This window comes from Natator depressus, chromosome 8 (assembly GCF_965152275.1).
Source record: "Natator depressus isolate rNatDep1 chromosome 8, rNatDep2.hap1, whole genome shotgun sequence".
NCBI lineage: Eukaryota > Metazoa > Chordata > Testudines > Cheloniidae > Natator > Natator depressus.
The window spans coordinates 13,186,737-13,198,945 of record NC_134241.1 but is presented as its reverse complement, the minus strand read 5'-3'; the positions used below and the strand labels follow the sequence as shown (position 1 = coordinate 13,198,945).

Here is a 12,209-nt window from a genome sequence, read left to right as displayed (position 1 = left end):
TTAAAAAATGCCTTTTTCTAAGGCAAATTCCACCATTTTGACAGCAGAAAACGAAACTCCCTTATTGGATAATCGTTTTCCGATTCCAACCCATCCTCTGGTGTTTGTTTCGAGCCAAAAAATTTTAGAGGCAAGCAAAAATATTTCATTTACCTGCACAGTGAGAATTTTTGCCAGTGGTTCGAATGTTTTCATTCAGTTTGACTTCTGACCAGAGCTTTTCCTGCTTTCCTCCCCTAGGTTTCAATCATAAATCTTGTCCATCAAAAGTGATGGTGGGAAGCCACTTCCTTGCAAAATGTCATTTAATTCCTATTATCTATGGGACCTGGAATGGACACAAAAAATCTTCCCCAGAAATTCAGCAAAAGACTTATTAAAAGAGAAGATAAAGAGGACAGGTAAGCAGGATACCATCCTTCATACCAGCCTAGACTTATTTTTACAGAGAATGTTATTCATAAAATTGATACACGTGACAAACAAGAAGAGGGAGAGAGGACAAAGTCATTGTACTGAAAAACTTGCTCTGATAAAAAAAAAACCCTATAAAATTGTTAAAAACAGCTCACTAGAGCTTTTTGCTGGAGCAAGTACTCTACGTCCAATAGCGCTTAATGGCATTAAAAAATGAAAGGAGTTTTAATGCTTCCTAAATTTCTGTTCCTTCTAGTTTTACAAGGGGTGATGTGGCAATCTAATTATATTGCGTTGTGAACAGATATTATGTCTTGCAAGTAAAGGTAAAGGAAGCTTCTTTTTTATTGCTCTATTATGCAATTGTTGCTACTTTTTATATCTGTTTGTTTTGGTGCAGTAACTTGGTATTCTAACTTAGCCTAATGTTTTCCTTTACTGTTCATTGCTCTCTGCTGAAAAAATAACCTGTACAAACAGAAACACCTTACCCAGACAATAAATGAACAAGGCCATTTCTTTATGTCTAGCTCCCTCATACAGTATGCATGCAAGAGAGTTTACAGAGAGTTGCTAGGACCAAATTCCTACTCCCTTAAAAAGGAAGTTACATAATGGATAAGGCTACTCTCGGAGATAACTAAACACTACTGATGGCTTTTGGGATTGCACAACGGGCACATCATTCTTTGAGACTCCGCAGATGAAGCAAGTTGCGACTCAAACCCTATCCTTTCATGTAAAAACTCACCCTTTGCCCTTTTCAATTATGTATGGCCAAGCATCTAAAATAGCTTCGGCTGTCACTATGATTTAACAGTCAGGTTGATCTTAAAAGATCACTTGTTTTCAGGACCAACATGGCCTGTCTAACCAGCTAAATAGGTATATAGTTTTGAGAGCTCAGGATTTATTTACTGACCCAGAGCCTATCACCTGAATCTCTCTCTAATCATTTCAAGGCTATTCGGAAGGTAGTCCTTGAATAATTTTTAGCTTAGCATAAAAAATTGCCTAATTGTTATTCATTTGACTTGGCAGCTATTATGCACTGAAGTGACCTTTGCTTCTCTGTTAATTATAAATAGTTTTGTGTATTGGATAAATTGAACTGAATTAGCTCAGTTTTAAGCTCTTATCAATAATTTCAATGGCTATTTCAAACAAATGAAAAATAAAACAGCCCTGTGTGGAAAACGTAGACTTTGGAGTTTAAACTAGGACAATTTGTTGATTTAGTAGTAAAGCTGGAATTTAATAATAAAGTTAAATGCCAAAGGGTTTTATTTTTTTCCTCTACACTAAGGTCCTCACACTTGCTGTGGAGCATAAAGAATTTACAGGTCTGGCCCCCTCACAGTATGGCAGCCCATTAACTGCAGCTGTCAGAGATATCTGCCTGGCCTGATTACTGTCAAAGCCAAGCGGAAATAACAGTGTATTCAGCCCCTGCCTCAGCACTCCTTTCCTCTGCACTGAACTGTCACCAAGTGATTGTACTTCTGCTACAATACACTTAAAACAAAGCTCAGGAACTATTTACATTCTCAGGTGAGGTCACATTTAGGTGAAATGTATGTATGAGGGTAACAATAAATCCAGCCTTAAAGGAGCAATCTGTCTTACTTTTGGCTATTAAATATAAGCCAGAATTACTTTGGGGTGCAAAGTCAGCTACAGAAGGTTATAACCTAAGCTCTCGTCCTTTTTTAAAAAAACCATACATACAGCATAAGTTTGGGTTTTGTTCTGTGATTTTTTTCTTTTTTTAAGACTCTGGAGCTTCAGAAAGGAAATTGCAGTGTCTGTTTTAGGCAGGAATGTACGGCAAAGGGATGAAGCTAGCTGAGCACTGATTTATCTATGTAATTTAATTATAGGCATGAAGAAACCCCTTTTATGTGCAAATAACTTACAAGGTTCAGCGATGGGAAAATTTGTCATAATAGATCACACTATTGGTCTGGGAAGTCCAGTAGCCTATGGCAACGGTCTACACCTGATGCTTCAGAGGAAGGTGAAAAAACCCATAAAGCATCTAGCCAATTGTGAAATGATGTCCAGGAGACTAGGGGGAAATGGGAAATTCTTTTCTGAGCCCTGTGGGTCTTTGCTGATCTATGTAATTACATAAATACTGATAAAAGTGTCACATATTTTATGCTCTCACCAAAATCTTGACTACGATGTTGCTTAGAAAGGAGGGAACTGACACAATCAGTCACCCATACATACATATTTAAAAGGCTGCCATGAGACATTGATGTGCATCTACTTTAAAGTGTCTGAGGATCTTTTTAAGTATTTATATCTCAGATATACAGGCAATTATGAGCAGGGAAATTCCTATCACCTCGAAGATATTGCTGCTGTAACTATTAATTTGAAAAGGCAAAGGTGACATACTCCTTATGGAAGTAGCCACACCAAGAAGTATCAACTTCAAACCAACGATGCCACCTCTGAATACTGATTGGTTAGAACTCTCACACCCCCCTTTGGAGTATGACAGTACAGTACTTTAGGAATGACCATGCATCACCAAACAGTACGTCAGTGGGGATGAAAGCAGTGTGCGCACCCAGGAGTATTTTTATACTCCTATCAGACAGTAAATGCACGCTATCACATTATGCATTGTAAAACCTCAGAGGTAGTTATTTCAATGACCAAACTAAACAAGATTGAAATAAGGCAAGTTTAGCCCTTTCTAGAATTCATACACCCACCCTTGGGAACTTTAAGGAGAAGGTCAATTACCAGTAAACAAAGTTGTATGATGGAACAGGGCAGCCATTGCTTTTAAATATCTATGATCCCATTCTCATTTTCAGATCTTAACCCGTTGGGTAGTTTTACCATGCAGTGCTGAATTACTGCTACATTCCACCACAGAGGCAGTTGGATTTCCGTAGGAGGTAAAGCAAATTCCTCTCTCTGTCTCTTTCTCAAAGAGCCAAACAGCTACACAGACACACACCTTGTTTACTCATACTTGGTACCTCAACTATCTCGTTTGATGCATGGATTGGTAGGATGGATAGGGAGGCGAGACAGTATGCTAATGAACCCAGCAGCTTGTCTTCATTTCTACTAACCACCAATGCTACTGAATTCTCTACCCAGTATATAACACAGACTGAGCATAGATGAAGAAAAAATTAGTTGAGAATGGGATCTGGATAAGTCTAAAATGATACTGATAGGTTGAGGAAGTCAAGACGAGTATCTGCCATTTGCGATATATGTGGCAATATGGGAGACTGGTTGGATCTCCAGATGCTGCTAGATGATCAGATAGCAGCTATAACAAGGATATTATTTTTCTATCTACGTGTAGACAGAAGGTTGGGCATTTTTTCTGGATGTGGATGAAGCTATTATAATCCATGCTTTTGTCCCTTGAGATCAGACTATCTCAAAGCATTCTGCATGGGGCTTCTCCTTGAAGCTGGTACAGAACCTGGTAGTTTATTTGTTAAATGACATATGCCAGACACACACAACACTAATCTCCATGATCCGTACTTGCTGACTACTGAATAGAGAGCAAAAAGAAAAGGAGTACTTGTGGCACCTCAGAGACTAACGAATTGATTTAAGCATAAGCTTCCATGAGCTACAGCTCACTTCATCGGATACATTCAGTGGAAAATACAGTGGGGAGATTCATATACACAGAGAACATGAAACAATGGGTGTTATCATACACACTAACGAGAGTGATCAGGTAAGGTGAGCTATTACCAGCAGGAGAGCGGGGGGGAGAAGGAAAGGGGAACCTTTTGTAGTGATAATCAAGGTGGGCCATTTCCAGCAGTTGACAAGAACATCCGAGGAACAGCGGGGGGGATAAACATGGGGAAGTAGTTTTATTTTGTGTAATGACCCATACACTCCTAGTCTTTATTCAAGCCTAAAGTTAATTGTATCCAATTTGCAAATTAATTCCAAATCAGCAGTCTTTCGGACTCTGTTTTTGAAGGTTTTTTTGTTGAAGAATTGCCACTTTTAGGTCTGTAATCAAGTGACCAAAGAGATTGAAGGGTTCTCCGACTGGTTTTTGAATGTTATCATTCTTGACGTCTGATTTGTGTCCATTTATTCTTTTACGTAGAGACTGTCTGGTTTGGCCAATGTACATGGCAGAGGGGCATTGCTGGCACATGATGGCATATATCACATTGGTAGATGTGCAGGTGAATGAGCCTCTGATAGTGTGGCTGATATGATTAGGCCCCATGATGGTGTCCCCTGAATAGGTATGTGGACACAGTTGGTAACGGGTTTTGTTGCAAGGATAGGTTCCTGGGTTAGTGGTTCTGTTGTGTGGTGTGCGGTTGCTGGTGAGTATTTGCTTCAGGTTGGGGGGTTGTCTGTAAGCAAGGACTGGCCTGTGTCCCAAGATCTGTGAGAGTGATGGGTCGTCCTTCAGGATAGGTTGTAGATACTTGATGCGTTGGAGAGGTTTCAGTTGGGGGCTGGAGGTGACGGATAGTGGCGTTCTGTTATTTTCTTTGTTGGGCCTGTCCTGTAGTAGGTAACTTCTGGGTTCTCTTCTGGCTCTGTCAATCTGTTTCTTCATTTCAGCAGGTGGGTATTGTAGTTGTAAGAACGCTTGATAGAGATCTTGTAGGTGTTTGTCTCTGTCTGAGGGGTTGGAGCAAATGCGAAAGCTTATGCTCAAATCAATTTGTTAGTCTCTAAAGTGCCACAAATACTCCTGTATCTTTTTGCAGATACACACTAACATGGCTGCTACTCTGAAACCTGAATAGAGAGCATCCTCCATGTGGGGCCTTCACCTTGATCAAAACAACCCAGATTTCTTGACCTTTCAGGCACACTGCAAAGCCCACTTATTTTCATAGGTTTGGGGGCAAGGGGAAGCTCAGTGAGAATTTCTTATCCATGTGACAAGTCTGGGTACAATTTTATTTATTAAATTTATGGCTTATTTCTGGCGAGGACAGACTGCTGGATTTGTAGACGGCTTTAAAGGACTGTATTTTTAATTCTTCTCAAAAATTGTGGATAGGCACTTTTTCTCCTTGTAACAGAGACAGAAATAAACAAAAATTATTTAATTCCCTATTTATGTCCACATGTAAATTTCATACTACATCAATTAAACTATGTTTAAGTCCTCCATTTGCAGGTGAAATCATGCATTTAAATGTCTGCATGGTCAACATTGTGGTCACAATTTTATTCATAACTGAGGGTTAGATCATTAAGGTTATATTTGGAACTCCTGAATGTGAATGTCAATGGATTTCAATCTTCACCCTCTAGCTCTTCCACAGGTCACAGAGAGGCTGGAGTTGGCTGGTCTTTTCTCCACCCGTCCCTCTGACGCAGGAAAATTTGATCTCAATCTCTTGTTTTGTTTGTTTTTAATTACTAAGGCAGCTTACTGAAAATATAAACCAATGATGCATAGACTCACCTGCTTACCCTGGATATGGGATGTGCTAAATAACATGTAACAGTGTTCAAGGTCAGATCTTCCTAGAAGGGAAGCATTATTGATTTAGAAGAGTCAACATTACAGGCTCTGAGGTCAAACTGAATTGAAAGCATTAACACCGATAAGTATTGAGCGTCCTTATATCTGTATTCAGTAACCTCTGATCTTGGTCAGTGCTGGTAGAAATATTATATATCCCCTATCTTCCATGTAATTCTTATTCTTTGACCATTAATTCTCTTGTATTTGAGGAACTGGAATATTATCACTCAATGGTCCTTTCTTTATCCAGTTGAAGATATATTTAGGATTTTGAATGTACCATGTCAAATAAATTGAGAAATACAATACAAACAGTACTGTAATATGTAATTAATTTAAGTAATGTAACTGGTTGCATTCAACAGCAAAAAACTTTCTTTAGTCATCAGATATCTGGTTTGTAGAACCTGACCAAAGACAACGATCAGGTTCTTTTTAACCAAATTAATAAATCATTCCCCCAACGATCTCTCATACCAAAATGACATGCACTTAATCCAAAATGCAATCTTATTAAACAGTTAGATATGCCCCTTCACAATCTGAGCATTTTTTGTTTCTGAACATCGAGAGAGAGAGTAGAGTAGAGTAGACAAGGCCCTTGTCAGATGGCAACTCACAGATGCCTAAAAATAAATCAAAAGCAGCAAGTGTAAAGATCAGTAAAATGGACATGAGACATTAAGAAATGGACAGATACCCAAGATATAACTTTTGCTAGCAAAGAGAGGATTGAAAAAAAGATACAAGTTTTAATTAAATCAGAGTGAAACTTGGAAACAAGAGGAAGAATCCTTCTAGCTTGTTAGCTTGGTCTCTATCACTTTCTATTCAATCTGAAAATGTATGCAAATACACGTGCTCCTCTAGGGCTTGTCTACACAAGGAAATGTAGTCATTCCACACATGGTCCAGCCTGTCTTGGGTAAATGAAATAACCATTCAGATTTGTTTTAAAGACCTCTTACCTCTTGTTCTCTCCCCTAGTTAGAGAGAAACAGACACACCTCTGATTGCGTTTTGAAAAGAAGAGTATGAATGAGGTACCACCCTGGTTATTTCACAGGCACAATTCATGTGGATTCAAAGGACTTGTCTACACTACAGGCATTACAGCAGCACAACTATGGAACCGCAGATGTGCTGCTGTAGTGTCACAATGTAGATACTTGCTACTGCCACAGAAGGGGTTTTTCTGTCACTATAGTGAATTTAACCCCTCGAAAGGCGGTACTTAGGTTGACAGAAGAATTCTTCCATCCACCTAGCAGTGTCTATACCAGGTTTTAGGTCACCTTTACAATGACTCTTGGGAATGTGAACGTTTACACACCTCAGAGTGACATAGCTAAGTCGACCTACATTTTAGGTGCAGACCAGGCCCAATGTAAGTAGCTCCAGGGGAGCTGGAACAATTTTTATGGGGGCGGGGGTGCTGACAGCCATTGAACCAAACTGTAAACTCTGTATACAATGGAAACCACTTCAAGCCAGGGGGTACAGCAGCATCCCCAGCACCTATGAGTAACTCCAAAGAAGTATATGACCTTACACTCTATCTAAGCAACATTTTCTAGGGAACACCCACCACCAACCCACTCCCACTAGTTCAATACTCTTCCCTCTCACCAATAAATCTATCCCACCACTCTCCACTCTTTGGTTCAGTCACTTTCAACCCACATGCTTCCTCCTCCCCAGTTCTCAATGAGGCTTCTCCAGGTGGCTCTTATCCCTAGCAGCTGTTCCTCATAACTGTAAGCAAGTTGTCCTTCAGTAGCCCACACCATTCTCCACAAGTTGGAAAGATAGTCAGTTGGGATATGGGTTCCCTTTGGTTCCTGAGGTGGGCAGGTTCCCCTAAGCTCAGAGATTTGGGTGAAGGATCAAGAAGCTGGTGCAGAAGTATTAAAAGCAGAGAAAGAAGAAGAAGATCTCCCCCACTTTGTGAGTGAGGCCTTTCCAATACCAGCTCTTCAGATTCCAGTCTGGGGCTAGAATAGAGAGGCAGGCTACAGAATTCCCATTCAGTGCAGCAAAAGCTTAGCCCGGTCTCCTATCCCAGGCTACTGGAGTGACTGAAAGGCTCGGATGCTACGGGATCACGTACACAGCCCTCATGCACCACAAGACGCATTGGCAAGGGCACAACAACAGAGCTCCCTTTCCAGCAGTTGATTGTTTTGTAGAGACACTGGGTGAACCCTGAATAGGGTGAACCTATTAAACAGAGCTTACCTTAACATTTTTAGGCGGGTCACAAAACAATCGTTTGCTTCCTTGCAAAAAAAAAAAATATCAAACAAACCCATAATTATCACTATACTATGCAAAGGCCAGGTTAAAGATTTTGGGGGGAGGGTTAATGAGATTCGTTAGCACAGCCCAAACTTAACTTGCATAAAAATTATGAGTAGCATGGAGGAGGACTGGGGAAGAGGAGTCTTAAGATCCTTGAGCCTCCAGCTGAAAAAAGGAAAACCGAGATGCTTCTCTCTTTCAGTCTTGGCAATCAACTTGTATAAGTTTACATCAGTCAGGCTCTCTTTGCAAGGAAGTCCATCTGGTTTTAAAAATAAAAAAATAAAAGCGAGATTTTCCTTTGCTAACTCAAAGGCCAGTTATCAAGAAGTTCACAAAAGCCCCCCTCCATTTCTCCAGCTTCTAGCACACAAACAACTGATTCTACCTCAAGATAAACATGAGGTTCCAAATACATTTGTTTACCACATTTGCTATTAATCCAAGTATATTAGATATTCCATACATCACTTGACTGCAGAGAAAAATTGCTGGCTTGATAAAATAAAAAAACAACCCAAATATGTAAATTGTAAATGTGCTTAGTTAATTAAACAAAGAGCCTTTTGAAGTTGAGACTCAATTTATCTTGACAAAGTAGGATCAGAACAGGTATAAAAGAAGCACATCGTCTGTGTTTACCAAATGCCTCCGAATATGGTTGTAGGTAAGATTTAGGATAGTGGTCTTGTTAGAGCAATTGTCTGATTAAGTGTGGCAAAAAGCAGAGATACTGGACAAGATGGACCAATGCTGATCCATATGGCAATCCCTTTGTTTTTCCTCATTAATATTATATGGTTTATTTCAATCCCGGGGACTACAGAGCACACAGCACTTACAGACTGTTTGACACAACCTATAATTCAAGCATATTCTAATAATCTCTGGTGCGTTAAAACATTTGTCAGTCTGCAGCTAGAATTTGGGAAAGTCCCAGCTTTGTCACTGATTCATTGCGTGAATCATCTCACAGGGATGTTTTGAGGCTTAATCAACATGTGTAGGATGCCATGGGATCACGCACATGCACCTTTTGTCTGAAGATCTCAAAATGTACAATGTAAATGCAATGCATTCATAATTATATTAATTTTCACAGATCAAATTGATTAATAGATTGTGATTCTCCCATCCATAATGCATTCACTGTGCACACAGAAGTAGTCACATTTTAGGGGAAAACAGGATGGGAACTTGAACGCAAAAATTTTGTTACGCAAAACCAGAAAAGGCTAAATGCAAGATCCGTGTTGCTTAGCAATGGAACGCAGGCAGGCAGGCAGGCAACGTTTGTGTGTTCATGAGGTGGTGACATTTACCCACTCAATCAAGCTGTATAAATTAGCATAGGTGGCAATGTATGCCGCTCTCGTCTCAAAGGAACAAGGCTAGTCTTGTCCCTTAGCTACCCTAAACTAGGGCACAAATGTTGTTGGCAGGGCAGATTGTAAAGGACTGCAGAGCCTGCATTTGCAAGAGGCCCCAGGAAAGGACGGGCCACCACAGGAAGGCAGAGTTGTGTGCTTGCTCATGCTACTCCTCCTCCCCAATCCATACAGAGTGTTAATGGAGCACCCCTCTCTGCCTGGCGTGGAAAGGAAGGGCAGGTGGAAACACACGCCGCAGGAGGTGAAGCAGCCCTGGCCCATAGGAGGAATCCAGGGGAAGACCTGCCAGCTCCTCACCCAGCCTGTGGGGGAAAGAGAGAAGTTCCTAGCCCCCATAGACAGAGGAATCGGCACAATGAGTTGGTGCTGAGGAGGAGGGAGACTGGGTGTCCAGGTGTGAGAGACAAACTTATTTCACTCAGACCAAAGAACCATCAGATTGTAACAACTTTCCATCACTACCAACCTTGGCTGAATTCAAAAACTGCATTAAATTTTTCTAATCCACAAACCATCCAGTCCTGAGTAGCAGGATTTTCTTGTTGTTTTTTAACAAAATCTTTGTTGCTTTTTAAGAGTTTTTAATACTCTCTCACCACCTCACAAAGGAAAAGGAATACATCTATTACATCACTCTATAACACTAACTATTGGGAAATATTTGTGATGGGTTCCCCCCAGAGTGCCACTTGGAACTGGGGTACCACTGAGCCCGCCTGACTCACTAGCCGGAGTTCCCTTCTCACTGTACTGCTGAGGCAAGCTAGCCAAGCCTTCTCCCAGGCTTCAGACTGTACTTTACCAGTACACACACACAGGTAGCGACACACCCCGCTGCAGCTGCACACACAGACACTGAGATCAGCTAAGGAACTGCCCTGTACTCAAGTGCACACACCCCTCTGGAGTGCAAATCCAAAATTATACCACCTTGCGCTGCACAGAGAACTGTACAGTGTAAGCTTATGAAAATTGCCCCCTCCCTCAACGTGGAGAAAGATATGCAACATCTTTCTGCCCCACCACCACCCAGTTATGAATTGCAGACACTGGGTTTCAGACAAAACAAAAACAAGTTTAACAACAAAAGGTAGATTTAAAGTGATTATAAGGGTAGCAAACAGATTAAAGCGGATTACCTAGCAAATGAAACAAACATGCAAGCTAAGCTTAATATACTAAAGAAACTGGTTATAACTAGCACATTCTCACCCTGAATGTTGCAGAGGTTCTTGAAGGCAAGCTGCTCTTGCTTGCAGCTTAAAACTTCAGGTATTTCTTTCACACGCCAGACCCCTCTCTAGCCCGGGTTCAGTCCTTTCTTCCCCAGTTCAGTCTTAGGTGTTTACAGCAGTCATCTTGGGTGGCGAGACAGTGAAGAACCAATCATGTTGAGGTCACTCCCCTGCCTTAAATAGCTTTTGCATATGGCAGGAACCCTTTGTTTCTAAACTTAGTTCTCACGGCAGTCAGTGGAAAAACACTGGTATTCCAAGATGGATTCCAGTACCAGGTGATTTGATCACATGACCCTGAAGCCATAACTCAAAGCCTGGTTATAACATCCTCAGGAAGACTTCCCAGGAACGTGGGAGATTAGCATCTTCTAAGACCTATTGTTCTCCCTAATGGTCTATTGACTTGTTCCCAGCTAGCCCTAGACTGATTGTGTTCTGTCTAGTGGGCATTCCCCATGTGTAAACACAATTTGCAGTATAGATACATAGTCAATATTCCTAACTTCAGATACAGAAATTATACATGCATACAAATAGGATAATCATATTTAGTAAATCATAACCTTTCCACATGCCTACCTTGCATAAAATATATTATGATAATGTCCAAGGCTTTGGAGCTGTGCTCTGGCTCCGCTCCAGCTGCAGGCAAAAACCTGCAGCTCCACTGCTCCGGAGTTGCTCCACGCTCCAGCTCCAGGCTCCGCTCCAAAGCTCTGATTATGTCAATCATATCATAATATTACTATGAAAAATATGGGAAGCAGCATCACAATATTGATACTTTCAATTATGTTAAATCTTATCAGTAAGTATCCTTATACATGTTGTCTATAGGCTACTTAGTTGCAAGAACCATAATGAAGTACAGAAAGTCTGCTATAGACCACCGGACCAGGGGGATGAGGTGGATGAGGCTTTCTTCCGGCAACTCACGGAAGCTACTAGATCGCATGCCCTGATTCTCATGGGTGACTTTAATTTTCCTGATATCTGCTGGGAGAGCAATACAGCAGTGCACAGACAATCCAGGAAGTTTTTGGAAAGCGTAGGGGACAATTTCCTGGCGCAAGTGCTAGGGGAGCCAACTGGGAGGGCGCTTTTCTTGACCTGCTGCTCACAAACCGGGTAGAATTAGTGGGGGAAGCAAAAGTGGATGGGAATCTGGGAGGCAGTGACCATGAGTTGGTTGAGTTCAGGATCCTGACGCAGGGAAGAAAGGTAAGCAGCAGGATACGGACCCTGGACTTCAGGAAAGCAGACTTCGACTCCCTCAGGGAACAGATGGCCAGGATCCCCTGGGGGACTAACATGAAGGGGAAAGGAGTCCAGGAGAGCTGGCTGTATTTC

At 41.3% G+C, this 12,209-nt stretch overlaps 1 protein-coding gene across 1 annotated transcript in view; it reads right to left on the bottom strand.

Annotated features, from left to right (window-relative positions):
* FSTL4 (follistatin like 4) overlaps positions 1-10,852 on the bottom strand; it is a 671,384-nt gene extending 660,532 nt beyond the window's left edge. Inside the window, exon 1 of the mRNA XM_074960459.1 lies at positions 10,834-10,852. The gene's annotated coding sequence lies outside the window, so the exon portion shown is untranslated. The remainder of the gene's footprint in view (positions 1-10,833) is intronic.
* Between the last annotated feature and the right edge of the window lie 1,357 nt (positions 10,853-12,209).